Source organism: Mchenga conophoros, linkage group LG22 (assembly GCF_057382185.1).
Source record: "Mchenga conophoros isolate Kocher_MC1m ecotype Shallow Benthic linkage group LG22, M_conophoros_male_GT1.1, whole genome shotgun sequence".
Taxonomy (NCBI): Eukaryota; Metazoa; Chordata; class Actinopteri; order Cichliformes; family Cichlidae; genus Mchenga; species Mchenga conophoros.
The window spans coordinates 31,642,587-31,654,667 of NC_140546.1; the positions used below are offsets into that span (position 1 = coordinate 31,642,587).

Consider the following 12,081-nt stretch of genomic DNA (forward strand, 5'->3'; position numbering starts at 1 on the left):
GAAACAATGGTCACGGCTGGAGTTGTTGGAGGGTGTTCTGGTCCGCAGGGGGGTGGATTCCAACACCTGTGAGGCGTACTACCAAATCCTTGTTCCTTTGGAGGAACAGCAACCAACATGGAAGGCTTTCCATGAAAGGAATGGTCATTTGGGGGTGGCAAAGACACTTTCGATGCTGCGCCGTAGTTTTTATTGGCTTCAAATGGAGAAGAGAGTGCGGGACTGGACAACATCCTGTGAACGGTGTGTACGTCATAAAGGTCGTGGTGACGGTCAGGCCCCACTTAGTCCTGTTCTTACACACGCACCTCTCCAAACCGTGGCAGTTGATTTCCTGACATTAGGTAGACCGGCAGACTCATACCAGTACATTTTGGTCGCCACTGATTTGTTTACAAAGTATGCTTGGGCAATACCTACCAGGGACCAGACCGCTGCAACTACAGCGAAGATGTTGTTGAAACATATTATTCAGCCAATTGGATGCCCAGAACAACTGCACTCGGATCAAGGTGCTAATTTCGAGTCCGCCCTCATAAAGGAGCTCTGTCAGTATTATAATTGTCGGAAAAGTCGAACTACTGCCTATCATCCTCAGGGAAATGGGGCCTGTGAACGTTTCAATCAGACATTAATAAATATGCTGTCCACCCTAGAGGAAGAGAGGCGGACTCGGTGGGTACAATGTTTGCCCGAACTGCTCCAGGCTTATAATAACTCTGTCCATGCGTCTACAGGTTACACCCCCCATTACCTGATGTTTGGATGGAATGCTCGTCTGCCAGGCGAGCTGTTGATGGGGACGAAGAGACCCATGGAGTCAACCACGACGCAGGAGTGGGTGAGGAGACATCATGAGCGCTTGAGGCTGGCATACCAGATGGTGGAAAAGAGCAGCCAGAAGGCTGCAGGCCGGATGAAGGACAGGTATGATGTTGGGGCTAGGGCAGCACCATTGCTCCCGGGGGAAAGGGTTCTAGTCCATACGACAAGAAGGGACGGACAGGGTAAACTGGCAGCACACTGGGAGGAAGAGATCCAAATTGTAGTTGGCCAGCCAAACCCTATGAACCCAGTCTACAGAGTTCGGCCAGAAGGTAAAGATGGGCCTGTTAGAGTGGTCCATCGTAATCGTAATATGTACTTTCTTGCCTTCCGTCAATGATAAAACAGGAGGTGGCGCCTTAGAACCAGGAACGGCAGCTGCGCATGATATAGCGACAGCCTCAGACCAGTGGTTACTTCTATGGAGTATGGCACAGCAGATGCCAGGGCCAGGTCACTATCCGTCCTCCAACAAGTCCGCCCCTGCAACTCAGGAGGGTTTAAGGAGATCTGCCCGTGAAAATCTCGGGAAGCCCCCACCTCAATATACTTAGTAGAGTGCCCGAGGACGGGCTAGGAAAAAGTTGGGGTGGGTGTTACGGAGTATAGCATGGTGGGAAAGGACGGAGAGAAACCCCCCCCCTAAGTTTTGTTGGTTTTGTTTTTGAGTTTGTTTTGGATTAATTGCATGTTTTTGTGTTTATTTACGGTTGTTGCACCTGTGTGGGAGGGGAGATTTTACTCTAGCCCAGCTGCCAGTGAGGCGGAGTTGAATACAGGGAGCGGCTGATTGGAGTTCCTCTTTATAAAGGGGAGAGGAAGCAGGAAGTGTTGTTGTTGTTTTTAGTAGGACCTCGGTGAAGCAGGAGAGCCCCGGAGATCCAGGACAAAGTGTGCGCATTTTTAATAGAAAGGATTTTTTTTAGCCTGGCCTGGTTTTTGCTTTTAACGAAACGGAGGACGTGGAAAGGAGGACGTATTCCTATGGAGCTGTGAGAGGACGTGCTGGAAAAGAGAGGACGTGCTGGAAAAAAAGGGACGTGTTGGAAAAGAGGAAAACGAGCACTAGACTGGAGACCTCCTGCGCCCCGATAAGAAGAGCTGGACCAGCTCGGGGAAGTTTAACTGCCGGGAGGTAATGTGGAGACCCAGCCTCGAACAAAGTTAAAGCCTGAAAAGGTGGGTGGCAAACCTGTTTTAGGGAGCTGCAGGATTGATACGTGTTGGTTGCGTGTTCGTGCAGTGACCCTCTCTCCCCTGTTTGTAACTAGGCGAAGAACTCGGACCGCGGTGGTCTTTGGGCTTTGGATCCCTGGCCGGGGTTGTCTTCAGCCGGTAGTTTGCCTAGAGGAAGAACAAATAAATTTTGTGTAACCCATTGCAGTGTGTGCGTGGTGGTTTGTTGCTGGTCCCTACTAGAATTCCTATTCTTTTTGCACGGAGGCTCTCTTAACAGACCTCCCGTAACACCTTCACCCTCCACATCCTCTCGAGCTCTTCTCTGAGCCCGACGCATTTGTCGGCTGCATTCGGAGCAGTCTACGAATTTGGACAGCCTTCGGCGCGTCGCTATGACATAATCGGTCTACAAATGCGGCCTCAGGAGGATGCAGCCCATAAATTTGGACACGACCATTGACAACTGTTCTGGGCCGCACTATGGCTGTGTCCCAATTCAGGGTCTGCACGCTTGAAGTACGCGCACTACGCGTACTATGTACGGTGCGTACTATAAGTACGAGAAATGCGGAAGTGAGAGGCTTGTGAAATGGGATGGTATACGCTTCGTCGCGCTGTTCAGGTTGCCTAGCAACCATGATAATAATCGCGAGACATGTTACATACAGCTTTGTTTGACAGAAATGAAGGAGAAAAATGTTTTGTTGGTCACTCATTTTTGTCATGACATCACTGTGATTAGTTGAGTATCTGAGACTGAGACCACGGGACTGTAAAACATGATTGTTGGGCTTCATTTCTGTGCTGAACAGTCATTTAAGATTAGTTAATAAATAACAATTAGTTAATGTTGTTCATGAGACTAAAGTCATCTCACTGTGGTAATATAAATATAATATAGCCAATATTATAGTATTGTCAGATTATTATGATATATATATATATATATGTATATATATATATATATGTGTATATATATATATAGCTGGATAGCGTAGTGGTTAGACTACACGCCTTTGGAACAGAGGATCGCAAGTTCGATTCCTGCCTGGGGCGTCTGTATCCAGTAAGGGTCCTAAGGCTAGACCCCCTATGCTAAGCAAGCCTACCGCAGACATGAGCGAGACAGATAAATATGAAGGCATGCCGGCTCGGACGTCGCCCGGATCAACAAGGTCCGCGTCAGGTGTTGAGGAACCAGGGCACCCTGACGAAAAGTGGGCTACTGGAACAAGAAGGCATCGGTGGGCAAGGGACGAAAACAGGGCGTTGTTGGAATGCTACTACGCAAGTAACCCCGGCGGAAGGGGCTACATGAATAGGATGAGGGACCTATGGATTCTTCGATACCCAACATCCACAATGACGGCGAAACAACTAGTAGCTCAGTGTTCCAACATTCGAAAGAAGGGACTGCTCTCACAGCTAGAGATTGACGAGGTACAACACAAATGCTACGGCAAGGAGGAGTCAGGACGCCAGGTCAGGGGGGAGAAGGATGCAACCCATAACGGCAATGCTCAGTGGCTAGAGGATCTGAGGGCAGACCACAGCGACCTCCCTGAACAGGGTCCAGTAACCATCACAGTGGCAGATATCCAAGAAAGGGTCTCCAGTATGAAGAGTTGGACAGCACCAGGGCCCGACATGGTTCACGCCTACTGGCTGAAGAAGCTGACTGCACTCCACGAGCGTCTGGCAGCACAAATGAACCAGCTACTAGTTAACGAAAGACACCCGGAATGGCTAACCGAAGGCCGGACGGTCCTGATCCCCAAGGACCCCAAGAAGGGACCGGTCCCCTCCAACTACCGACCAATAACCTGCCTCAGTACTACATGGAAGCTCCTGTCAGGCATCATATCGGCTAAGATGAACAGGCACATGGGTCAATACATGAGCGGGACACAGAAAGGAATTGGCAAGAATACCAGAGGTGCAAAACACCAGCTACTGGTAGACAGAACAATCAGCCGAGACTGCAAGACCAGACTGACCAACCTGTGCACTGCCTGGATTGATTACAAGAAGGCCTATGACTCAATGCCCCACAGCTGGATACTGGAATGCCTAGAATTGTACAAGATCAATGGGACCCTAAGAGCCTTCATCAGGAACTCAATGGGGATGTGGCGTACAACACTAGAGGCCAACTCCAAGCCCATAGCACAAGTTACCATCAAGTGCGGGATCTACCAAGGAGATGCTCTGTCCCCACTGCTGTTCTGCATAGGCCTGAACCCCCTCAGTGAGATCATTAACAAGACTGGCTACGGATACCGACTACGGAACGGAGCAGTTGTCAGCCACCTCCTGTACATGGATGACATCAAGCTGTATGCCAAGAGTGAACGAGACATCGATTCACTGCTATACAGCAATGACATTGGAATGTCGTTCGGACTGGAGAAGTGTAGTCGGATGATAACAAAGAGAGGGAAGGTAGTCAGAACTGAGGGGATTGAACTACCAGAAGGCAACATTGCAGACATAGAGGACAGTTACAAGTACTTGGGGATCCCGCAGGCGAATGGGAACCATGAAGAGGCCGCTAGAAAGGCTGCAACCACCAAGTACCTGCAGAGGGTCAGGCAAGTCCTGAGGAGTCAGCTGAATGGTAAGAACAAGATCCGGGCCATCAACACGTACGCCCTGCCCGTGATCAGGTACCCTGCTGGGGTAATAAGCTGGCCAAAGGAGGAGATAGAAGCCACTGACATAAAGACAAGAAAGCTCCTGACCATGCATGGAGGGTTTCACCCCAAGTCCAGCACCCTGAGGCTGTACGCTAAGCGGAAGGAAGGGGGCCGGGGACTGGTGAGTGTCAGCACCACAGTCCAGGATGAGACAACGAACATCCAAGAATACATTGGGAAGATGGCCCCAACTGACCGAGTGCTCAGTGAATACCTCAGGCAGCAGAAACCCAAGAAAGAGGAGGGAGACGAGGAACCATCATGGAAGGACAGGCCCCTGCACGGTATGTACCACCGGCAGATAGAGGAGGTGGCTGATATCCAGAAATCCTACCAGTGGCTGGACAAAGCTGGACTGAAAGACAGCACAGAGGCACTAATCATGGCAGCACAAGAACAAGCTCTGAGCACAAGATCCATAGAGGCTGGGGTCTATCACACCAGGCAAGACCCCAGGTGCAGGCTGTGTAAAGATGCCCCAGAGACAATCCAGCACATAACAGCAGGGTGCAAGATGCTAGCAGGCAAGGCATACATGGAACGCCATAACCAAGTGGCCGGCATAGTGTACAGGAACATCTGTGCGGAGTATAACCTGGAAGTCCCGAGGTCAAAATGGGAGATGCCCCCAAGGGTGGTGGAGAATGACCGAGCTAAGATCCTGTGGGACTTCCAGATACAGACGGACAAAATGGTGGTGGCTAACCAACCGGACATAGTGGTGGTAGACAAACAGAAGAAGACGGCCGTAGTGATCGATGTAGCGGTTCCGAATGACAGCAATATCAGGAAGAAGGAACACGAGAAGCTGGAGAAATACCAAGGGCTCAGAGAAGAGCTCGAGAGGATGTGGAGGGTGAAGGTAACGGTGGTCCCCGTGGTAATCGGAGCACTAGGTGCGGTGACTCCCAAGATAGGCGAGTGGCTCCAGCAGATCCCGGGAACAACATCGGAGATCTCTGTCCAGAAGAGCGCAGTCCTGGGAACAGCTAAGATACTGCGCAGGACCCTCAAGCTCCCAGGCCTCTGGTAGAGGACCCGAGCTTGAAGGATAAACCGCCCGCAGGGGCGTGCTGGGTGTTTTTTGTTTTTTTTATATATGTATATGTATGTGTGTGTGTGTGTGTGTGTACACATATACACACATATACATATATCACTGACTTTCAGCTTGTTGTGTTTGTGGATATGTGGCTGACTTTAATTATTAAACATTCACACATAAATAAGTGACGTCATATTCAGTACTTTTGACAGTTCACTCTTCGGCCGCTCCATCTTATTAGGGAAATTGCTGTATACTGATGCTGTATACACACACTGTTGGGCCTCTCTTCCGTCCTCAAGAGTTTGTAGCAGCAGCCTTCTATTGGGAGCAGTTGCTACTTCTACACACACAGAAGTTCCAGTTGTGGTATACCTTTTAACTTCTATTTGTAGCTTTTAAATGAAGTGTGTCATGTTGTAAATATTGATCAGCAGGAACTAGCACTTGGGCAAAATCAGTTTACCGGTATTAAAACTATGGTAAGTATTTTTTTTTATATCCACTTGGACACTTGTTAATGATACTGTATTTTTGAAAACTAAAATAAAATCCACAATTTTTGTGTCATTCAATTCTGTTCAATCTCACACCGTCTTTTGCATCACAGACTGAAATTAAAGCCATTTTTTAAACTCAGAGTGCAAGTGGAGTATATGTCCCAGAGCTAATTCTATTATTTGAAATAATAAAAATGTTTATCATAGTAAAAACTAGGTTTTGTTAACTTTATCAATTTACGGTCAAATCTTGTGTTTTCATTACAGCTGCCATATTATTATGAGATAGTCACCTCTTCTTGTATGATCTGAAATTTACTGTATTAGTGTTGTTCCTACATCATCATAATAGTTAGCTAATGCCTTTAAAAACTAACACCAGCAAACCAACATGAATTACTTAAACCCACATAGCAAACAGGACTGACCCAGATCCGGCATCAGCTGCCACTTCTGACTGACTGGTGTCATGGCAGGGTGTCTGTCAACCAGATGTGGGCCAGGTCTGGCAATGATGACACTATTTATGTTCCTTTTCCTGTTTTATTTAGAAGACCCAAATGGCATGTTGCAATACTATACTGCTATGGTAGCCAATGTTTTAAATGCAGGTTTGAAAGGTTTGTGAGTGTACACTTTATCCAAAACCTAGTGAGGGTTTACTCATGTTTACCACTGGGTGGCTGTAACTCGGGAGGTAGAGCAGGTCACCTACTGATCGGAAGGTTAGTGGGTAGTAGTAAGCACTCAGTTTAGAGAAAGTGTGTGATTGGGTGAATGTGGTGTGTTGTATAGAGCACTTTGAGTAATCCGGGAGCGTAGAAAAGCGCTATATAAGAATCAGTCCACTCACTGTCTGAACAGAGTTTCCTCATGTCACTTTTGCGCTATTATGTTCCAGCACATGTTGTTATTACATGGCTTGATTAAGGTACACATTAGGCTAACATCTGGGGCCAGAGCTAAAACTTATCTGAGCCAGCACAGGACCAGCAGTTTGTCTGCAACTGGCCTTTTGCTGGCCCATGTGTTGGCCACCTCTGGTAAACCAGATCTGGGCCACCAAAGGGCCGTCATTCTTTGTGGTATGTGGGCCATGTGTATGCACGTTGTGTGGGCCAGATCCAGGCCATACCAATTTTGCTATGTGGGAATTGAATAACAGCAAAGCTAACTTGAGGCCATATTCATTATACTGTATAAATTAATAAAGGACAATTGAAACGCTTATCCCCCCACCCCACAGAACAGTGGTATTTATAAAGAAATACATTTTTGTATTTTTCACCCCACATTGCAAAGCCATAACACCACAACATCGTGATTGGTCAGTTGCAATGATGATTTTGGACCAACATTATTCTGAAAATGCAGAAACAACACTTACACAATCACTCCTCTCCATATGCATTTTTTTCCCCTGAGAGATGAGGCCACCCCAATGTACAAACAGCTGAACGCTCCTGACCCCTGTGCAGTCCTCATCGCAAGTCACTTGGAATAAAAATGTTGTGCATGAAATATTATTAAGCACACAGCGTGGTGCGGCATCAGCCGGTGATGAGATCCACACATCCAGCTATTTTACTGCCAAAGACAAAGAGAGCGAGAGACGGGAGAGAGAGGGGAGAGGGGGAGAGAGAGAGAGAGAGAGAGAGAGAGGGGAGGGTTGTGCGCAGCGTTGGTGCCAATGGGCGCAGGGCTATCTAATTAAACCCCTACCACGTAATCCCAGCTACACCATCCCCCCGTTTAAATCCACTCCGCCGGCGCATACCACTTAAACACATTGCCCTCCCCTGCCGTCCTGTCCAGCCCAGGCTCCTGGAGGAGAGAAAGCTGCCACCACAGCAGCAGCACCATCACTGATGCCTGTCGCCTGTACGGTATCATGGTTTGAAGGGTTCGGCTGCTGTAGCCAGGGGCCACTAAGTCAGTCACTCAGCCTGCGCGTGTGTGGATGTGTGTGAGCGTGCACTGACAAGCGGCAGTAAGAGCACGCGACCGGTCCAGCGACGCTGTTCAGCCAGGAGCTCCGGAGAAAGTCGCACAAGAGCGAGCCGAGACGAGCATCTCTCTCTGTCCTGCAGCAGGGATACCCTCCTCACCGGCACCGACACTGCCTCGCCTATTCGGGTAAGAGGAGCGGGTCGACGTTATTGCTTCAGTTTAGCTTGCTTTTATGCCTAATGTATTCTAGGGCTAATATTCAGTTTCTGGAAAGCGGCGCAGACGCTTTTGTTTACTCGCGGAAACTGTTCGTCTTCCGGCTGCGCGGTGCTGATAAACCGCGTGAACAGACCAGTCGAGCTGAAGATATTCCCGCCTGTAGTATGTGTGTGTTTTTGACTGTTTGTGTCGTTCTCCGGACATTTCTTTAAAATAAAAGGAGGAGAAAAAAACAAGGCTGTTTTTGTACAGCCAATAGGATGAAAGCAGTGTAGGTCTGCCATTTTTATGAATGATCTTCACGCGGGGCAAAAGGATGGAGGCGCGTGGCACTTCTCTGGAACTTCCCTCCCTGCTCTCAGGTCTCAGGTTTGGGCTGCACTGAAGCCTCCGGAAGAAGAGGCAACATCTTTGCCTGCTGGCTTATTTCTAGCCTGATAGTTAACCACTGAGTGCAAAGCATTTCCGTTCAGAGGAGCCTACGTTAATCACGCTCTTTAATTGCATGATGCATTTTTGCCTAATGTGGAGTTTATAGAAATTTTAAACTAACATCTTTGTTTCTTTTGTACCAGCTGTGTATGCCTGCTTATCAAATAAGATAGTACCAACAAAGACTAGCCCAACATTTCAGGTTGTGATGTCTTTTTTTCTCTGTGAGTGAGGTTAGTTCACTGTTCACGGTTGTTAACACTTTTCCTGGGCATCCACTGTGATTATTACATATCAATACTGGACTGAGAACTGGGTGGGGTGTGCACAAGAGGGAACCAAGAAACAATGAGTGGGAAACACAAACTTTATCAAATATAAATATAAACTACTAGAAAATTGACAAGTTGGCAAGTTGTCATTGTGAAGAGACCTGCCTGCATAAATATGTATTATGAAGCATGTACAGTGGGGCAAAAAAGTATTTAGTCAGCCACCGATTGTGCAAGTTCCCCCACCTAAAATGATGACAGAGGTCAGTAATTTGCACCAGAGGTACACTTCAACTGTGAGAGACAGAATGTGAAAAAAAAATCCATGAATCCACATGGTAGGATTTGTAAATAATTTATTCGTAAATCAGGGTGGAAAATAAGTATTTAGTCAATAACAAAAATACAACTCAATACTTTGTAACATAACCTTTGTTGGCAATAACAGAGGTCAAACGTTTACTATAGGTCTTTACCAGGTTTGCACACACAGTAGCTGGTATTTTGGCCCATTCCTCCATGCAGATCTTCTCGAGAGCAGTGATGTTTTGGGGCTGTCGCCGAGCAACACGGACTTTCAACTCCCGCCACAGATTTTCTATGGGGTTGAGGTCTGGAGACTGGCTAGGCCACTCCAGGACTTTCAAATGCTTCTTACGGAGCCACTCCTTTGTTGCCCGGGCGGTGTGTTTTGATCATTGTCATGTTGGAAGACCCAGCCTCGTTTCATCTTCAAAGTTCTCACTGATGGAAGGAGGTTTTGGCTCAAAATCTCACGATACATGGCCCCATTCATTCTGTCCTTAACACGGATCAGTCGTCCTGTCCCCTTGGCAGAAAAACAGCCCCATAGCATGATGTTTCCACCCCCATGCTTCACAGTAGGTATGGTGTTCTTGGGATGCAACTCAGTATTCTGCGTCCTCCAAACACGACGAGTTGAGTTTATACCAAAAAGTTCTACTTTGGTTTCATCTGACCACATGACATTCTCCCAATCCTCTGCTGTATCATCCATGTGCTCTCTGGCAAACTTCAGACGGGCCTGGACATGCACTGGCTTCAGCAGCGGAACACGTCTGGCACTGCGGGATTTGATTCCCTGCCATTGTAGTGTGTTACTGATGGTGACCTTTGTTACTTTGGTCCCAGCTCTCTGCAGGTCATTCACCAGGTCCCCCCGTGTGGTTCTGGGATCTTTGCTCACCGTTCTCATGATCATTTTGACCCCACGGGATGAGATCTTGCGTGGAGCCCCAGATCGAGGGAGATTATCAGTGGTCTTGTATGTCTTCCATTTTCTGATGATTGCTCCCACAGTTGATTTTTTCACACCAAGCTGCTTGCCTATTGTAGATTCACTCTTCCCAGTCTGGTGCAGGTCTACAATACTTTTCCTGGTGTCCTTCGAAAGCTCTTTGGTCTTGGCCATGGCGGAGTTTGGAGTCTGACTGTTTGAGGCTGTGGACAGGTGTCTTTTATACAGATGATGAGTTCAAACAGGTGCCATTCATACAGGTAACGAGTGGGGGACAGAAAAGCTTCTTACAGAAGACGTTACAGGTCTGTGAGAGCCAGAGATTTTCCATGTTTGAGGTGACCAAATACTTATTTTCCACCCTAATTTACGAATAAATTCTTTACAAATCCTACCATGTGAATTCATGGATTTTTTTTTTCACATTCTGTCTCTCACAGTTGAAGTGTATCTCTGGTGCAAATTACTGACCTCTGTCATCATTTTAAGTGGGGGAACTTGCGCAATCGGTGGCTGACTAAATACTTTTTTGCCCCACTGTATGCCCTGTAACGATATGCCAGGGACATTAAAGCACAACATCCAACTCAGGGGCTAACAAAAAGCAGTAAATATGTTGGTAGAATTAAAGAAGAAAGTCATTTTGATTTAAGCACACTTTTGCAATGTGAAGGAGTGAATCAAACCAGTGTGAGGCACATGTTGAGGGAATATTGTAATGGTTTGCATCTCGAATTAGCAATAAAGAACACATCATTGTTAGAGATGGGCATGTCAAGTAAAATATATATTCAATATTCACTGGGAACTGTTCTTCCACTCACGCTCTAAGCCAGTGGTCCCCAACGTTTTTTGTTCCATGCACTGGTTTATGTCCAACAATATTTTCACAGACCGGCCTTTAAGGTGTCTGTATAAATACAACAAAATAAAACCAGTACCAGAACCAAAAAAAGAAGATTTATTCATAACACACGGGAAGAGACCCAGGGAAACTGAGTTAATGATAAAAATGATTTTAAAAAAATAACGCTAAAAACTGATAAAAATCCTGAAAACCATGACTTTCACACGTGAGCCTCAACTCTCAACAACTTACGGACCAGTACTGGTCTGTGGCCCGGGGGTTGGGGACCGCTGCTCTAAACAACTCAGGAATGACTGTTCTGGCTGATGTGTAATGTGCTAGCTTAATGGTGCAACATAACGATAAACTGGACTTCCTCTAAGTTCTGAACGCGTTCCGAAAAATATGTTTTGCTGGCTGTCGTTGTCTCTGATTGTGTTTGTTATTACCTGTTTGTACAGCAGCACCAACTATGACTGTGACAGACACTTTGCCAGTGGAATAGCTGGTAGTTAGTGGGTCATTTTTATAATTTTTGTTGTTTTGTTTAGCTTTAATGGTAAATGGTCTGTATTTGTATAGCTTTACTAAGGACCCCAAAGCGCTTTACACATTCAGTCATCCACCCATTCACACACTGGTGATGGCAAGTTACATTGTAGCCACAGCTGCCCTGGGGCGCACTGACAGAGGCGAGGCTGCCGGACACTGACGCCACCGGGCCCTCTGACCACCACCAATAGGTAACGGGTGAAGTGTCTTGCCCAAGGACACAACGACCAAGACTGTCCAAGCCGGGGCTCAAACCGGCAACCTTCCGATTACAAGACGAACTCCCAACTCTTGAGCCACGATCGC

At 47.1% G+C, this 12,081-nt stretch overlaps 1 protein-coding gene and 1 long non-coding RNA gene across 2 annotated transcripts in view; both read left to right on the plus strand.

Annotated features, from left to right (window-relative positions):
• Positions 1-1,926: 1,926 nt before the first annotated feature.
• Positions 1,927-2,203, plus strand: LOC146549738 (uncharacterized). Its single transcript, XR_014890400.1, has 2 exons — positions 1,927-2,004; positions 2,097-2,203. It is a non-coding gene; the product is annotated as an uncharacterized LOC146549738 (long non-coding RNA).
• A 5,803-nt stretch (positions 2,204-8,006) lies between these two features.
• The window catches only part of hpca (hippocalcin), a 55,324-nt gene continuing 51,249 nt past the window's right edge, over positions 8,007-12,081 (plus strand). Inside the window, exon 1 of the mRNA XM_085262019.1 lies at positions 8,007-8,381. The gene's annotated coding sequence lies outside the window, so the exon portion shown is untranslated. The remainder of the gene's footprint in view (positions 8,382-12,081) is intronic.